At 52.0% G+C, this 17,215-nt stretch overlaps 1 long non-coding RNA gene across 1 annotated transcript; it reads left to right on the plus strand.

Moving 5' to 3' along the window:
- The first annotated feature begins 10,164 nt into the window (after window positions 1-10,164).
- Window positions 10,165-13,529, plus strand: LOC144369813 (uncharacterized). The gene is made up of 3 exons (XR_013429599.1): window positions 10,165-10,268; window positions 12,524-12,691; window positions 13,409-13,529. It is a non-coding gene; the product is annotated as an uncharacterized LOC144369813 (long non-coding RNA).
- The last annotated feature ends 3,686 nt before the right edge of the window (window positions 13,530-17,215 follow it).

Genomic DNA, 17,215 nt, shown 5'->3' on the forward strand with positions numbered 1-17,215 from the left:
GACTGTCCATGTCAGGCATTCTAAGAATTTGGATGGAGAGATTGAAGTTACAGAATTAAAATTGCCTAAAAATCCACCATCCAGTTTCAGGCTCACATCATGCCAGGTGTTTTAAAATGTCTCGTCATCCCAGGTCTTGGCTAATATTGTTAAAGTCCCAGGACACAGAATTTATACAAAGTTGCTGTGTGCTTTATGCAAGAAAAACTCCCTCTCTGTACCTCTACTAAGTGATCAACAGAAGGAACTAGAATATCCCTTCCAGGTCAGTGAGTCTGTGATAGCATATATTCTACTAGGAGAAAGGAGTCTTTCCCAATTCCTGGAGAGAGCTGACGTAGGAAATACTGTCCTCCCCATATATTTCTAGAGGAGGCAGTGTTCTTAAGATCTTGGAAGCCTCTCCAAAGGGGCTTGGTTCTACAGAGCTAGCTCCTAACTGAGAATTCTGAGACTCAGAACCATTCTTATGTCCCCAGAACAATACTGTCATCCTCTGTCTCAGAATCCCCAATTCCCCACCCTGCAGTGGGACAATCACATGAGTTGAGAAGAGCCATTGGGGATGGCAGGAGCAGGAAGCTGAGGACAACTGGGCCTAGGAAGAATGAGCACCTTATACCCACAGGGAGAGTCTCTGAGGACTGTGAGTAGAAATGAGGCAGCAGGAGGCTAGCGCAAGTCCTTCTGACAGGGGAGCACTGGAATAGCATACCTACCCCTTTTCAAAAGGAGAGACACTCCAGGCTCCAGGGACACTGAGAAAAGGGCCAGCTGGACCCAGACTCCTCTCTCACTGCCAGAATCCAGTTCTCAGTGTATATCAGTCTGGAGCAGGGGAGGGCATGGGCATCTAGAGCTGCAGCTGCAACAGCTGAGGAGATCCCCTGCCCAGCCCCGTGAGGATCTCCAGGATCCCGCCAAATCTGAATTTCCAAATTTCTGAGTGTGGTCATCTTGTGAGGATGTGGTCTGTGGTGAGACATCTGCTGCAGGTGCAGGAGCTGGTGGGCGGGGGAGAGGAGCTGAGGCTGGGCATTGGTATAGCTGGCGATACTATGTTTAGGGACAGTCCCTTTTTTCTCCCTGAGACCTGGGAAAGCCCCTAGGGGAAACCACAGCTTCTGGGTCCTGATTAGTCAGAGAGTCATGCACATATGGGGGTGCTGTGGAAGAAGCAGCTGCAGCCCAGACTCCTAGGATGGAACCTGGCACCAGTCCCCAGGATGTGAGGAGTCCAAGGCCAGAGGCAGGAGTTAGACATGCACCCTAACAGGAGAGAAGCAGAAGTGGCTCAGGGAACTCCCAGGGACTCCCCCTCCTGAACGCTGAATGAAATCTTTTATACCATCTTGCTCATCTACAAGGTCAGTGACATGTAGGGTTTATTAGCCTTCAGCGTCAGGCCTGGCCCTCAGAAAATGAGAAAACAATATTGTGTAATGGAGAGATTCAGCCTGTAGATAAAGACAGCTGATGTGATGAGTTAAGGAAAATCATTCAGTCATGATCATTGTCCTTGTCTTTATCTCATTCTTCCTTCTAATCATAATCATCACTGAGTTGTTTGACAGTTATTTGAGATTGAGTGATCAAAATTCATCATCTGTACTGGGACTTTACTGGGAGTGGAGAAGAGAGTAGTAATAAGTAATAATCATGTGAGGAAAACAGGTACAAATTAGGAATGTCTGGAACCCCAGGAAATAGGCCTAGATACCTTCTGCATAGAGCCCCTGTGGTCTAGAGTAATTCTGTGTAATTATTGACCTAACAGATTGGTTTGAGATTCCAGGTAACTAGGCAGTTATTCAGAAAGACTGACCGTGACCCTAGCACTCTCTTCCATGTCTCTGTGTTTATGTTCCCATGGCCTCTCTACAATTCTTCAAGAAGGCCAAATAAGTGAGCATTTTCCTCAGGTCACCCCAGATGGAGGGAGTTCTCATTCAAGGTGCTTTTAAACAATCTCTTGACTCTTGAGGACTTTGCACAACAAAATGTTTTTGAGAAAGAAGGAACCTTCCTAGACCGTGTCAATGCTACCTTGAGAGTCATCCAATCTCATGTGTGTGAGGGATCCAGGTTGATTTAGAACTGTTCTTCATGCATATCTCATTGAGGAGCCTCAGAGGGAGCTTTGATTCAAGGTCATGACATGTGGTCTCTTCAGAACCATAGAAACCCATCCTGAAGAGGGGATGAAGATTGGGCATTCTGTGAGATTCTCAAGGATTCAGACAACAGTAGGAAAATTCCCTGGAGATGAGGTTGGAGACAATGAAAATGGCCCAGGAATGACAGAGACCCTGTTGAAGAAGCTGATGTGTCAGGAAGAAAGGATAAAGTTCACAAACATTAAATGTCAGTGGGCACTTCAGTGGACAGTGACTATGTCACCTATACTCCTAGAAGCTCAAGTTTCTAGTTGGCTTGAAAACTTTGTTTTGGACCTGTGAGATGGAAAGTACAAGCTGGGAGTCAGAGTACTATGGGATGAAGAATATTGGTGTCTCCTGTCCAGACCGGGTGGAGGATACTCTCCTGGTGCCTTTGTAGGTCTTGCAGTTGGGGGCATGGACCAGATGGGAGAGTCAACCTGCTCAACTCAGGAAGAGCTACTGGCTCTGCTTCTCCCTTCCACCAGAGCCCCAAATAGCCACTTGATTCCCCTCCCCCAGACCTGACAGCCACTTCACTCTCCCTCCTCTAGAGCCCCAGAGTCCCCTCCCTAAGTATCCCCCACACCCACCTGTGCTATTCTGGGGTATGACTTTTGCTATAGAGAAAGCCAGTCTCTCTCCCCCTTCTGACTCTGAGAACCTTGTCTCATCCCAGGACCCATCAGCTACTGGACCCTGACATTCTTCCTTGTACATTGAGGGGCTTACCCAGCTTAGACCTGCTGTGTGGTGAGGCTGTTGCTCCCTAGGGTCAATATAGGTCTGAGCTGGGTATAGAGATGGGAGCGGATGGGTGAGTTTAGGTCTGGGCCTGCTGCCTTTGGCCTATGTGGAGTCTGGGCAGACTGTGTATGTCTCTCAGAATCACCGTGAGATGGGCAACCATAGCCCTCAGGTCTCAGAGGCACTGAGGGTCAATGAAATACTGTGACTTGGCCAAAGTGGCCAAGCACAGGCAGCTGAAGCATCACATGGATGCTTCTGTTGGTTAAATTTATCCCAAGCTTAGGGGGAGATTCCTGTGCTGCATCTGACATTATTGGTCTGCATGGGTGGTGCTGACCTCCAGGAACTTGAGGCGGGGAGCAGTAGTATAAATTCCAAATTTTCCCCCACCAGTTTGTGAATTCCTCCAGGGTAGGTGGTCCTCATGTTCCTCCACTCAGCAGTTGGCCCATACCACAGCTATGTTCACTAAGGGATTGTCGAATGAATGTGTGATTGGATTAATGATTCAATGACATGGGCCACAGGGATGAGGATCTGTGGAAAGAGCCAGGGGATGGGTCGCCCAGCAACTAACTGTGACCATGATTGTTCATCCATTCATTGTTGGAGCCTCAGTTCTCTCATCTGGAAATTGGGCATACAAATACCTGGTTTGCTTTGCTTTGTGGACCCACTGAGACAGAGTAGACAGAGTAATCCAGGTGCTCCAACTCCACAGACCCACAAGAGTGTTCACATGCTCAGCATTTTCTCTTGGCATTGTATAGGCACAGCCTGCCTAGGAGGGAGAGTGACCTAAGGCCAGGCAGTTGGGTACCCACTATCCATGTGGCCTTTAATACCTATGGCACCTAAGCTGGCTTTTCCCTTACAGTCAGGCATGGGGGAAGATGTAGTCACCTTGGGTTGACCTTGGACCAGTGGACCTAGGTACTCACCATCTGTGTAGCTGTGGGACTCAGACAAGCTGCCTTAGTTTTTGGAACGTCTGTCTCCTCATCCACAAGGTGTGGTAGTCATATGTCATGCAGTCATATGCATATGTCATGCAGTCATATAGATTCACACAGTAATAATAAAGTCTGTTTCATTCTATATCCTTCTTATCTCCCCAACCCCTTTCATTCAAATGTCACTCCTTCCAAGGACTTGCCTGACCATCCGACCTCACTTCCCAGGCCCTGCACACATCTCCTTGGTATTTCCTTCCCTGAACAATGATCTGAATCTTCCTGTGCATTGTGGTTTTTGTTCATGGTCTGTTTCCCTCTAGAGCACATGCTCCTTGGCCCAGGAAGGTGCCTGTGTGGCAAAGTGTCAGGAGTTCATGAGCAGCCACCGTCTCACACGCTGCCTCTCATGATTACACACACCAAGCAGCCTTGTGGTCTCAAACAAGTCTTTGCACTGCCCTCATCATCAGGAGCATCCATTCTCCTGGGTGAGTCACCTGTTACCATGCAACCCAGTAGCCCTGCAGGGAAGTTCTTGACTTATTCTTTTCCCTCTCAAGTTTTGATCATTTTAAGCTACGAAGGAAATGGAGCAACAGACAGATTAATAGGGAACTTACGTGGTAATTTAGGCACTATATGCCTAAACACAGGAGGCACACACTCCTCTAAGAGGCCCAGGGAGGGGCAGGATGGTGCATGGGGGCTTTGGGTTCCTAGGGCCCAGGCAGTGGTGCTGGCTGCAGAAGCTTGGGAGAGGTGCAGAGGGAGCCAGGGTTGTCCTATGGTCTGATAACTTCCACAGCACAGGCACTTGTGACCACCTCGGACTGGGCAGGTGTCAGAACCCCATCTTCTTTCTGCAGAAGAAACTCTTCCAGGCAGAAAGGGAATGAGTGTCAAACAGGAAGTCCTATCTGCATCTGCCATTTTTCCTAGTATGGATGGATGTAAATCTCAGTTACAAAGGGCATCTTTTCAGCAGCTTCTCGGTATTTCACCTTGAAATATGCCAAAGACATGCTTCAGGGTGGCATGTTTCTGGCCCCATGCCCCAAACATAAAACAATAAGCATTGATTATCTTACTCCTGTTTTGGATCAGAATCTGAGGTGTGGTTTGGCAGCTACCCAGGCCCCAGGTCTCTGTGGCCGGGGCTGCAGTCTCTTTTGAAGGCTAGGCTGGGAACTCCACTTCCAAGCTCCCTTCTGGGCTGTGGACAGACCTGGGCCCCTGTGGACAGACCAGCCTCTTCTGGGGCTGCCTCAGCACATGGTAAGTGGCTTCCCTGAGGATGAAAGTAAAGCCAGAATGTTTTTACCATGTCAAAGACAAGGTTGGACACTGAGCTGGGGGCTAAGCTGAACAGAGTCAGAGGTCAGGCCTAAGGAGGGGTTCTCTGCTTCTTTCCCTCAGCCTGCAAGAACAGAACTGGCCACCAGAGGGCACACTGACCCTTCTGTACAGCTTGCAGCAGCTAGACCCAGGATCTGGGAAGTGAGGGCTCCCTTAGGGAGATAGATGGGCTTCCTGCTAGACCACTGCAGCCTGTATTCCTCTCACTTTCATGTCACCAGACAGAACCCAGCCATGAAAATGAAAAAACCTGGATCGACAAAGCAGGCGGAGGCTCAGAGAGCAGGGAATACAGCTGAGCAGGATGCTGGCCTCCAGTCTCAGGGTCTGGTGGTAGGAAACAAGCCCTCCCACCTTTGGAGCCCTCTCTGCCTGTGCCTGGGCTCTGGAGTCCCATGGGGAAGTGATCACAGTGGCAGAGAGGAGGGCCTGGCAGTCGGAACCAGCACAGCCTCTAGCCGAACACATCTTCTCTCTGTGGTCCTCCAGAGTCGGGGGCTGAGCATCTGAGCGTGGGGTCCCTTCCCACACACCATCAATGAGGTTCACCTGACACTCTCCCATCAACATCTAGTACCGGAAATGTCCCCACATTGTGTCCTTCCTTCTGCTCACTTCCAAGAGAAATCCAAGAAAGAGCCTGAGGTTTAGGTGCTGGCCCCCAGTGCCACCTGCACCAGAGGATCCCCTACCATCATGGCCTCCCTAGATGCACAAGCTCTTACACAAGGTGACCAAGCCCATGACTCTGTCCAAAGCTGACACCTGCCCAGCTTCCCACACAGCTCCCAGGGGGCAAAAATCCTCCTCCCAGCCCTGTTGCACCTGCCTGAATTCCTGTAGCATTGCCCAAGTGGGTGTAGGAATTCCCAGAGTATGTGTAGAAAGTAAGGGTGAGGAATCAGTAAGCTTCACAGAAAAGACAAATGCCTTAACAATAGCAAGGCTCCCAAAATGTGGGCTTTTTTTTCTGGACACTAATTGCAGACTCATGTTCCAGGAAGGATCTGTCCATAGCTGTTTGGTCAGGACTCCTGCCCTGAGTCCCTCCCCACACTCTGGGAGACACTGCATTGACTATGTGACCCTAGGGTGCAGGTTTGCAGATCTGAGCATGTGCACACATCTAGGGACTGACCCAGCTTTGCAGGGACTATGGGATAGAGGAAGAAGGGCTGTCTCTCATGCTGGTCCAGCAGTGAGAGCTCCTGTCAACAGCAAGCACCTGGCCTCCTCAGCACATTGTGTGATCTCCATAGGCCTGTTACCCCCATCTCACCCCATTCCTGGCAGGACACTTTCATTTTCCACCCCACTGGTAAACTCCACCTTCTGAAGCCCCTGAATGATGGGAAAAATAAACACAAAACCAGCACTCCAGGTACCACTCCAAATCTGCTAGAATGCTAAATTTCAAAAAGTAAAATAACAGGTGTTGATGAGGATGTGGAGAAGTTAGAACCCTCTTGTATGACTGGTGAGGTTATGAAATGTGGAAGGGCAACTTCTCACAAAAGTTAAGCACAGAATCACACAGGACACACAATTCCAGTCTCCGGCACCTGCCAGAAAGGACTGCAACTAGTGCTCAACAAAACTTAATGTCGACAACCTCATTGCCCACAATGGCCATACAGTGGGAGCGCCCCAGGGCCGTCAATGGGTGAATGATACAACTGTGGTCCATCCACAGGGTGAATGCTATTCAGCCCCAAAGGGAATAAAGTTTGACACATGCTTCAACATGGATGAACTCTGAAAACAGTATGATCAGCAAAAACAGACACCTAGTGCAGAACTCCATCTAGAAAAGAGTCCAGAAAAGACAAATCCATAGAAACAGAAAATAGAGTTGTGGTTACCCAGCTCGAGGGAAGGAAGAACAGGGGTGACTGCTTGGTGCTACGAAATGTGTCAAGAGTTAGGTGAAATTTCAAGTTGTACAACACTGTGAATGCAAAAAGTACCACTGAATTTTTCACTTTGAGCTTAAATTTATATTGTGTGAATTTTTAAATATTTTTTTAGTTGTAGTTGACCACAATATGTTTATTTTGTTTATTTATTTTTTGTGGTGCTGAGGATCAAACCCAGGGCCCTACATACGCTAAGCAGGCACTCTATGGCTGAGCCACAACCCCAGCCCCTGTAATGTGAATACTATCTCAATAAAATAAAAAAATAAGCCATGCAGGCCATATGTGCCCCGCACTCAGCCATCAGTCAGTTGTCTAGGAAGAGAAGTTTGCAGGTATTTCACCCTGCATGGGCAGTGGGCTCCACCGCCTTCAGGAGCAGATCCAGCACTATCCTCTGAGTCAAGGCCAACCCACTCTTGCCAGTTTTAAAAATGTACCGCAGGCAGCAGTGCAGCATAACCCATGGAATTATCCTCACCCACCAGTAGGCTTTGATAGTGGCATAAGATGCAGACCTTGGCTGGGTGCAGAGTTGTCCCTCATGGTCAGTCTCTTGGACCCCAGCCCCTCCACATGTGCTCAATCTACTGTCCTCCTACTGCAAGAGGTGACTGTATGCAGCCAGAGGTCCTCTTGGCATGTGACCTGGCTCTCAGAAACCAGTTTCCCACCCTCTTTTCTTTCCTGCTCAGAAAAATGGAGAGAGTTCCCATAGTTCAGCAAATCCAGCTGTCTCCACCTAGGATGAGACTGGGTATTGAATCCAAGGTCACAAGTGAGGGGGACATTTGGGGAGATGCTGAGAAATTTAGCCAGCCACCACCCACCTAAAATGCACAGGAGCCAGGAAGATGGTTTGGGACTGCCCTGCAGGTGCTACAGGACTCTGGGTCCCAGGTATCCCTGTCCAACCTGTGGGCCACAGCTGTGCTGAGACCTCCCAAGCCTCAACAAAGAAACCCAGAGAAACTGGACTGCAGCAGTTCTGATCAGGTGAGACTCAACCTATCCTTGACTGGAGGGGCTGAAGGCCCACATCCTCTTGCACACACTTGCTACCCAGACCTCAGCCAAGTCCTGGGGAACTGAATACGTGTAGTAGAGAGGCTGAGGCTGTGGAAACCCTAGGAGCCCTAATTTGGAGCACCTCTCTCTCTCCCTTGTCTCCAGTAGTGTGCCCAAGCCTTTCCTGTCATTCTCTGGCTGACCAATGAATTCTGTTCCTTATGTCTTATTTTCTTTTGTTTTCCCTGGTGCTGGGTATTGAACCCAGGCCTCATGGTAGAGCATGCTGGGCAGTGCTCTACCACTAAACTACACCTTAACCCCTTAAAGTTCTAGTTTTTGTTGTTTGTTTGTTTGTTTGTGCTGGGGATTTAATACCGGTTTTTTACCACTGATCAACATCCTTAGTCTTCTCTCTCTCTCTCTGTATGTGTGTGTGTGTGTGTGTGTGTGTGTGTGTGTGTGTGTGTGTATTTTGTTTTTTGTTTTTGTTTTGTTTTATTTTTGAGACAGGGTCTTGCTAAGTAACCAAGGGTGGCCTCAAATTAATTATCCTAATAACTCTGGACCAAGTCTCTGGGATCATAGGCACGTGCCACAGCAGCCGACCTTTACTTATTTTTAAGGCTCCTATCTATGGTTCAAATGCCAGTCTTGTGTGAGAACTCAAGCTGGCATTGCAGTGGGCAACAGGGGTTGGTACAATGTCTACCCCTTAGCCCATCCAGAGTCAAAGAGAGGTTGAGTCTCACCTGATTGGAACTGCTGCAGGCCATTTTCTCAGGGTTTCATGACTGTTGACTCTTCCTCCTTGAGATCCAAAGATACTCCCACTCCCAGGGATTCATCATCTGCAGACCCTCCTCAGAGACTTTGAGAATCCAGAGGCCCACCTCCCCACAAGTCCATTTCAATTTCTGCACCATCTGCTTGGGAGGGAGAAGAGGAAGGGGCAGGGGCCAGGAGAGAGGGGAGGGAATGCCTTTAGCCCTGGTGCAGGAGGCAGGATCCAGGATCCAGCTCTACCACCTGCCAGGGCTGAGCCAAGTCCTGGCCTCTCAGAGCCTCAGTTTCCTTGGCAGGCCATCTTGACAAGCTTCATGATTTGCACAAAGAGCTGGGTAGGGAGCCCAGCATACTAACAATTTTAGCAGAAATTGTCATTATCCAGTGTGCCCTCACTGTGTCCCTATGGTACAAGGGGAAGACAGCAGGCCTGACTGCAGACCCTCGGAAAAGGGGGCAGGAGGGAGGGGCAGTGTCCTCAGTGACCTGGGCCAGCGTCTTTCTCCGGCCTGAAGCTCCAGTAGGTGCTGCTCCTGGGCTGCCCACTGGGGCCAACTTAGGCACAGCGGATGTCAGCTAGTCCCTGAGACAGAAGTGTTAGACCAGTGGAGACCTAAGGGTTAAGCCAGGCCTGGGCATGAGGGTTAGCCCAGAGAGACTAAGGGTTAAGCCCACGGGGGCAGGCTAGGGGCAGGCCAGGGGCAGTGGCGGTGGGCTGCCCAGACTTCCCGGACGCGCCTGGCGCCGCAGCCGCCAGCCTCCGGGGACGTAGCCAGCGGCTGGAGACAGCTCCACCAGCCAGCGCCCCCTCCCGTCGGCGCCCCAGCTTCTCTCTGGGCCCACAACCATTGTGACTGACAGGGACTGTCACACATCGAGGCACCCACCATCCATGCTTCTCAGCCAAGATTGAGAAGTCCTGCAGGACTGTCTGACCCATGTCCAGCCAGGGGGCTAACCTGCCTGCCAGAGGGAGGCTGCTGGCTGACCAAAGTGGAGAGAAGTCCTGGGTCTGCTCAGCCCTCCCAGACCCCAGAACCTTGCCCACCATAAGCAGTCGGGGTGAGCTTGCTCCCTGGCACCTGCGCCTCCCAGCTTCCACCCACCCAGCCACACACATCCCACCCAGGCCAGGGACCTTGGAGTGGGTGGGCAGGCCCGAACCCCAAATCCCACCGGCAGCAATGCAGGGTCCTTCACCAAACACCTGGAAGTGACCAATGGTAAGTGTTACTTTGTTTATTTTTCTTAGTTGTAGATGGACACAATACCTTTTATTTTGTTTATTTTTATGTGGTGCTGAGAATGGAACCTACTGCCTCCTACCTGCTAAGCAAGTAAGTGCTCTATCACTGAGCCCCAGCTCCAGCCCCAGCCGCCAAGTTACTTTGAAGTGTGGGTGTGCAGTAGCTGGTGAGATGGGCATTGTTAAAAACAATGGATTAGCAGGGTTGAGGACAGAGGATCTCAAGTTCAAGGCCAGCTTGGGCAACTTAGCAAGATCCTGTCTCAAAATTAAAAAATGACAAGGGCTGGGGTTGTGGCTCAGTGAGTTCAGTTCACAGTACTGCAAATTAAAAAAAAAAAAAAGGAAACCAAACAGAAACACATGGATTCAAAGAGAAGCTGATTGCTGTGGCAATTTTCAGAGGAAAGCATCCCCACTTTTTCTGTTTGGATGCTGGAGTTACACATCTGCCCCTCCATACTCCCACCTGTAGGGCCCTCAGCCCTAGTCAGGACGTGGGGGATGGCCATGTCCTGGTCCTGCCCTATCTGGACAGGGAGACCTGGTCTGCCTTCCCTGCCTCCTCACTCCCATCTGGCGTGGCCAGCCACCCTGACGGGGCTCTTTCCTCCCCAACTGCCAGTCTCCACTTATGGAGAGGCAGGATTCTCTTTTCCACCACCCTCTGGAGAGGAAGACAGCAAGGCGACCACCTGCCCTGCTCCCTCATCTATCACCCTGAACTGTGCTTCACAATAAAATTACTCATCCTCAGTCAGTGATAAATGAAATCAGTCTAGAGGTGACCACATGGAGTGGGGGTGGGGGCTCCCCATTCAGGGGCTCCAGACCTGGGTGAGGGAAACCCAGCCAGCTATCTTTGTGTTAATGCATAGCCTGGCCAGGGCCAAGTCAGTGGACTGTGCATGCCTGGAATGCTCCCGGGGTAAGGGATTCTGTGTGTGTGTGAGCTGGGGCCAGGAGGAAGCCATCTTAGGTAGAGGGTGTGGTGTGGTAGCAGGGAGGTGGCCAGATAGGCCACAGGGGACAGGAGCAGAGGGACCAGAAAAATGGGGAAGGGCAGACCCCAGCAGGAGCAGTCCTCTGAGAGCCCAGCCTGTGGGAAGCCTGGAGCCTCCGGACCTTCAGATATCCCTCAGACCTCAGCCCTGCCCACAGCCCAGCCAGAAGGACCGTGCCCTTGGTTGGCTCTTCTCTTCTGGTTTCAGTTAAAGAACCATGAGCCAAGAATGCCAGAGTGCCATCCACTGGGGCTCCCGTCCAGTTAGAGGAAGACAGGATTTCTGTGGGAGTCAGAATACCACGGTTTGGATGTGTTCAGAAGCTCCAGGAACAGGATGCTTTCTGACTGCAGGATCCAGGAAGCTTCCTGGCAGAAATGGCATTCAAAACTGGCATCAAGGATGCACAGGGTTAGAAAGAGGGACCCCAGGGCTGCTCTGTGTCTCAGGCCCTGATGAGTGGCCTTCAGTGCCAGGTGCAGGGTGGGGGCTTCCTGTTCCGCCACAGCAGGTAGAAGAAAGTCTATGCCCTAGAGGTAGAAAGTAGCCAGACTTGGCTGCTGCAGGGGCTGCAGCCTCCCAGCCCCTGCCCACAGAGCCCCTTCAATCTCTCCCTGGGCAATGTTCAGGAAGCCCCAGACCTAACCAAAACACCATAGCAAAATTGTATTGGCATGGCTATAGCTCAGTAGCAGAGCGCTTGCCTAGCATGTGTGAGCACTGGGTTCCATCCTTTGTACCACACAAAAATAAACAAATAAAATAAAGTCATTCTGTCCATCTGTACTACCAAAAAAAAAGTGGGTTGGCAGCTGTTGGGGCTGAGGGTGTGTTCAGCAGGTTGCAGAGGGCATGGGGTCAGCTATGTTGTGCAGCCCAGGCACTGTAAGAGGGCTAGCTCAGAGATGAGGTGTAGCATGTATGAGGCCCTGGGTTTGATCCTCAGCACCACATAAAGATAAATAAACAAAATAAACATGGAGGGAGGGATGGAAGGGAAGAGAGAGAGAGAGAGAGAGAACACCCTCACAGGTGTGCAAAGAAGCAAAAAACACAGCCCAGCAGGAAAAGAGGAAACCAGTCAACTGAAGGTGACCCAGAAATGATAGAGATGACCTGGGAGGAGACAAGTACATTGGGACATTCACTACAACTCTGTCCAGATGTTAAGAAAACAGAAAGCAGATGGAATGTGGTCAGACTTTTTGAAGCCTGAAGGATGAGACTGCCCAGCATGCAGGGCTGCAGGGGCCACCCCACTCCACCTATTACACCTGCACACACCCCAGACACTCAGTACATACTAATTTTGTCTCCTTTTATCCTCATTCCTATTTTACAGACTGAGGTTGGAAGAACTGACAGTCTCTCCAAGGCCACACAGCCAGGAAGTGGTGGGCAAACAGCCGTGGGCGCAAGGCCTACCCTCTAGGTTCCACATCCTCACAGAGATGAAGTAGGGCTGCAGCCCAGGAGGCACCTGGAGGGGCTTGGCAGGCAAGAGGCAGAGGTGGGTGCCAGGTCCCCATTCCTCCCACACCCCAGCTTTGCCTTAGCCTTGCACTCCCCAGCTTGGCTGGGAGCCTTGCAGGAGGGTGCGTGCTTCTGTGACAGTAACCACCTGGTCACCATCTGGGCTGTGGCCTTGGAGTTCAGCCCCCAGCCCACACACCTCAGCAGCTGTACTTGGAGGGGCAGACAAAAAGCCCAGGAGACCAGGCACAAAGCCCACAGAAGGCTCCCCGTACCCCCACCCAGACCCTAGCCAGCACCATCCCTTTCCTCAGGGTCTCCTCAAGCCCCTGGCTGTTCTGCAGGTGATGGAGCTCTGACTGCCTAAGGCACTGTGGCTCCCAGAGGGGACTTCCTCTCCTCTCTGGCCAGGGACTAGGCAGTCTGTGCCCCTTGGAGAGCACCCTGATAAGGACCCCACCCTCCCTGGGCCAGTGCTTTGCTGGCATGTGAGGTCTGGCTTCACTCACAGAGAGGATCTGAGGCTCAGAGCACAGCACTGCAGCTCCCATGCCTGTTGCAGCCTCCTGCTCCAGGGGTCACACTCCCAGAAGGGCTGGGTGGGGTAGTGCTGAGCCCCACTGGGAGTCTCCAAGAGAAGCAGCAGCTCAGGGCCAGCAGAGGAAGCGGGGGACCTCTACCAGCTCCCACCAGGTCCTGACAGCATGAGCGATGGTGGTCCGAGCGATAAGAAACTAATAATTCATGTTTCCAGCTCCCGAAGCCGGCACCAAGGGAAGGCTGAGCCGAAGCCACCCCCACACTGGAGCAGCCGCAACCCTTTATTGCACAAATTATTAACGACCAGAGAATGAATGGATGTAATCAGATCAGGGCTGCCAGCACTTTTCATTTCACTTATTTGTATAAATCCTAAAGTCAGGGTCTGCCCTGGGGCACAGAAAGCCAGCCTCCTGCTGGCCAGGTGCCCACCCAAGACAGAGCCAACCCTCCTCCTACCCCACCCCTGACTCCAGGGGGTGATGAGGACAGAGGGCTCCAGAGGGCTTAGGTGGGGGCCATGGGTTCATGGTCACCCATGGCAACTCCATTTGGCGGTGGGTCCCTGGGCCAGAGCCTGAGCTCTGCTGTGACTGTTCTGAACAGGGGCTCACCCACGGCTGAGGGCCAGGCCTGATACCAGGCACAAGATCTGCATCCTCAGCACAGATGGTCCAGGCTGGCCCTCTCCAAGACTCCTGCCACAGCTGTGGCCCCGCCCGACAGAGTCCCTCTCTCTCCCACTTACACCAAACGGCATGCCTCTCAGGCAGGGCTCTCCTTGGCGGTCCTTTCCCTGTTGGGCCAGGCTGGAGTTGGGGACAAAGACTGTGAAGTTTCCTTACAGCACCTGGGAGTGAGCCTGCCAGCTCCTCTCAGGAGCCCACTTTCAATCTCATTGACCTCTCCTTATACTCCGGCACATAAATTCAGATTTGGAGATCTTATGTTCCATCATAAATTGGGCTGGCAGACTTCCGATCAACAAGATAAAGCTGTCTCCTGGTGAGGTGGATGTTTTATTACTCTCTGCCTCAGTGCTGCAGGTGGGGGCTGGGGTGGGAGTAGGAACTGCACTGTTCAGAAGGCTAGATGGTGCCCAGGGCCCTGCGTCCCTCCTGCCATCACAGGCTAGGTTCTAGGGAACTGGGCAGCCCCTGGACCTGGCCTGCAAATGCCCACACACCACTGGAGTGAGCAGCCATAGATGAGCCCTGCCTGGGTTCCCAAGGCCCTGTGTTGACCGTTCATGCAGACGGGTGAAGTACGGCTGCAGATGTGTGCACCATTCCTTCCAGGTGGCTATCATCAGGTCATGAGCCTCTGCATCTGGGCTCTGCACAGGGCCTCAACACATTCCCAACTGGGGCCACAGCTGGGGTCATGGCCATTCAGCAGCAGAGTCCTGGTCCCAGGGAACAGCACTCAGGGCTGCCCCACCTGCCCTCACACAGTGCAGGAGATGAGATGGTCCCAGGGGAGCCTGCCTAGTCAGGAATAGGAACTTACACATCCAGAGGGCCTCACCGGACATCCATGCACAAAGCCACCAGTGCACCTCAAAGGATGTCATTGTCAACCTGCCCCCCAAGGACTGGGGCTGGGTGGCAATGGGAGCCTGGAGTCAGACTCGGTCTATACATCAGGAAGCCAGGACAGTGATCTGGTCCACCCAAGCTTCCTACCTCCAACAACATGACAAAGACACCGGTGTTGATGAAGGGGCTGCTGGCCCTCCAGGTGGGGCCTCACGTGTCCATGCCCTCTTCCTTTTTTTAATATTTATTTTTCAGTTTTCGGTGGACACAACATCTTCATTTTATTTTTATGTGGTGCTGAGGATCAAACCCAGTGCCCTGCGCATGCCAGGCGAGCGCATGACCGCTTGAGCCCCCTCCCCAGCCCCCATGCCCTCTTCTTGATGCAGCTGGTTCAGAGGTGTGACCTACTGAGCACAAGGTGACAGTATTATAGCATGAAGAAACACTGAAGGGACAGCCCCAGACAACTGGGCAGCCTCGGGCTGTGTGAGGGAGCATGCTCCACGTCAGGCACTCTGCATTGAACACCCACGTGTTGTCCCCGGGTACACACCTGTGTGTGCACCACTGCTCCCTGTCACTCACCTGAGTGTATGCTGCTGTTCTGTGTTCTGTTCCTGAACACTTACCACTGCTCCACCCCAAATGCCGTGTGCAGGTTGACTCAGGCCACACTGGGGCAAGGACATGAGACATTGGGGGGCATCTGGTACACCGGCCTGCACCTGGGCCACCATCAGTGTCAGGCTCTCAGCAGGTGGCCTTTAGCTTTTTCTTGTGTCCTTCTACCCAGGAGAAGGCCAAGGCTGTTACCAGGCAACTCTGACTAGTTTTCTCTATTTTGAGCTTCCATATCTGCTTCTCCTAGGCCTGAATCCTGCCCTGTGGGGCCCCAGACAGCAAAAATTCCCCACGAGCCCTAGCTGGTGGACAGAGAAGGCAGTTCACAGGAGAAACATGGATAAGCATCAGGAGATCTCAGGCAGCCAGCACTTGGTCTGCAGGATCTCAGGCCCTCTATGGTGTGACCACTGCCTGTCGCTGTGTGTTCGTGGGCACTCTGCCTCACCCTTGTGTCAGTGGCAGGGTCCTCAGAACAGCACCACATCCCACTTATGCACCCTTAGATCTAACCTTACCTTCCAGCTTGGGCAGTGCTTGCTGAAGACCAAGGATGTCTACCTAGGCTTCTTCAGCAGAAGACTTTCAGGTATCTCTCTCTGATGAAGAGGGTACCTGTGGCAGTACCCTTTTTTTTTTAGTAATGAGGATTGAACCCAGAGGTACTTTACCAATGAGCTACATCCCCAACCCTTTTAATTTTTTTTTAATTAGAGAGAGGGTCTTGTAAGTTGCTTATATTGACGGCTATGTTGCTAAGGCTGACCTGAAACTTGTGATCCTCCTGCCTCAGCCTCCCAGATCTGTAGTCCAACTCTTAATAAGCTTCTGGGGACAGAAAGGTATGTAGAGATTCCAGGGCAGGTGGTAGCAGAGGGGAGCAGTCAGCCAATGGTGCTGCCCAGGGACAGGGTAGCCATGTCAAGTTAGGAATGACTCAGAGAGCCCAGAGCCCAGCAGGTACCAGATCAGGGTATGAGCTGGATCCACCCATGGCCACATTGGGTTGCTCCATGGGCAGTCCTTAAGACACTGGTACCTGCCATGTGCCAGGGTGTGTCAGGAAAGACACTACCCCAGCACTGAGAATCCACCCTGCAGCCTGAACAGCTGAGGGGGCTCTCAGATGAGTCAGAGCAGCAGCTGACCACCTGACCCCTTCTAGCCCTTTCCTTTTCCCTCCAGCACCATCTGTGATGATTCAGCACATCCCACCCAAGGTTTTCTTTGTGAAGGAACTGCCCAGATGTCCTCTTGTTTCCACCTGGCAGTCTGGCAGAGGCCCCACCTGTACCCACTCCTCTCCCCACTTGGGGATGACCTCTGCCCCAAAGCTCTGCAGACAGCATAGCCTAGTGCCCCTATCAGGACTTCCTGGTGGGCTCTGGCCCTAGGGCTCACAGGGCCTGTGAATTGTACACAGAGTGAACTCTAACCAGCACTGCTGGGCTGGACCAATGAAGGCCCAGATTCCCAGAGTTAGGAACACGGGTCTCTGAGGCCTTCACACCGTATTTGTGCTGAGTGTCAGCTAAAGTGAATGGCAGGAGGACAGGGCAGGCACACATAAGCACACGAACACCCCTCACACAGCATTAACACACATGAGCACATGGGGCCCCTCACTCCACCCCTGCTGACACACGCTTGGGACGTGGAATGGGTGAGACTGCACTTAAGGCCTGTGTGCTACTTAGGTCTGGTGGCCCTGAGGGTGCACAACATTTCTACAATAATTTGAGCCATGAGGGAGAGAACTGCACCCTGCCCCCGCATCCACTCTGCAGTGGAAAGGCCACATTCCTGAAGTTTCTAACTACTTTGCAGGAATGTCTGAGGGAGCCTCATCTGGCTAACCT

Source organism: Ictidomys tridecemlineatus, chromosome 2 (assembly GCF_052094955.1).
Source record: "Ictidomys tridecemlineatus isolate mIctTri1 chromosome 2, mIctTri1.hap1, whole genome shotgun sequence".
NCBI lineage: Eukaryota > Metazoa > Chordata > Mammalia > Rodentia > Sciuridae > Ictidomys > Ictidomys tridecemlineatus.